The following is a 1,402-nucleotide window of genomic DNA, read 5'->3' as shown; positions in this document are numbered from 1 at the left end:
GCGAGAGTCTCGCGTTATCTGTCATGGCGGACACGGTGATGTTAGTATAACCATGCCAATTTACCTTATCGTGTAAGGTAGTAATAAATTCAAAATAAGCCAAACATCTTTCACAACATGATTATACCTATGTAGTAGAATTTTACACTTTGACTCTTTCTGAATTTACTGATGATTTTATTTGTTTGATATATTAGATGATATGGGATCAGTTCGTAGCCTCAACCATAATAAATCAAGTTGATGCTACGACATCGTAGCTAAGTGACCCCTTGTCCAATTCACCTCTGATTCACAATATAATATACTTATGTTCTCTACTAGTCCTATTGGCACTCATACCCCTGTGTTGTGTCCGTGGGTGGGGCTTTCGGAACATGAAGCAGTAGGATGCCTTTATACCCAAAGTTATACCTCTCTTTATTTTCCAAGTCTTGCCTACACATGAAATGCTTCTTTAGTTATAGATTTGTAATCACTTTTTTAATTTCCATTACTCCTTATACAGTGTATGCTAGCGATATGACAACATGATATGTACCCATTTATCCCTATAACCCTCGTTACCGTGACCATGTTCCAGCGTACAGTCATTCGATGGAAAAATTGAGTTCAGTGTATTCTATAAATTGACTTAACTCTCTCATCATCTTTTAACCATGTCACTTCATATTACTTCATCTTTATGGCGCTAAATAAACTAGAAATGAACGAAGAAAAGTAGGATGTAACGTCCCTGTAGCGCAGTGGATAGCGCGCTGGACTTCTAATCCAGAGGTCGCGGGTTCGAATCCCGCCAGGGATGTATCATTTTGCGTCACACTACATATCCATCTGTGCATGCAGGAAGCAGGTATTCTTAAGCCCCTAAATCTCCCAAAACTACCAGTTGGATACCAAACGTTGTCAGTGCTACGTTTGTATGAAAGGATTGTTGTGTTTTACATATAGTTAGGAACAGCTTGAAAGATTTCAGATGTTATTTGTCAATTTCTTTTCTCAGTGTCATGATGCTAGTGACGCGAAGATGTATACACCTCTTTCCCTATGCTGTAATTTTGTGTCAAAAGATATATCAAATAATTTTTTCGCAAGATAACGCATATATAAGGCAATACATACCGTGGCTGTCGATATTCTTACGGGCCAGTAACACTAATTTTGATCTTGATTTTAATACTAAGATATGTAATACTTTTTAGTATATATATCGTGAAATATGCGTAGTTTGAGGAAGCCTTCATGGATGAAATATCGTGCCTTTAACAATTTCAGGATATATTGATGTAGATATCCGTTTGTGGTAAGTGTTTAATATGTTCTGAGGAACCTAATATAGTGTTATATAATTTTAAGAAAGTTTATCCGCGAGGTCATGCTTTGATGGAACCGACATCTATTC

At 36.9% G+C, this 1,402-nt stretch overlaps 1 non-coding gene across 1 annotated transcript; it reads left to right on the top strand.

The window, feature by feature from the left end:
* The first annotated feature begins 732 nt into the window (after positions 1-732).
* Positions 733-805, top strand: Trnar-ucu (transfer RNA arginine (anticodon UCU)). Its single transcript has one exon. It is a non-coding gene; the product is annotated as a tRNA-Arg (tRNA).
* The last annotated feature ends 597 nt before the right edge of the window (positions 806-1,402 follow it).

Source organism: Sinohyriopsis cumingii, chromosome 11, assembly GCF_028554795.1.
Source record: "Sinohyriopsis cumingii isolate HCF-2022 chromosome 11, ASM2855479v2, whole genome shotgun sequence".
Classification (NCBI taxonomy): Eukaryota; Metazoa; Mollusca; class Bivalvia; order Unionida; family Unionidae; genus Sinohyriopsis; species Sinohyriopsis cumingii.
Note: the sequence above shows the minus strand (reverse complement) of the source record. Positions and strands in the feature narration are given on the sequence as shown.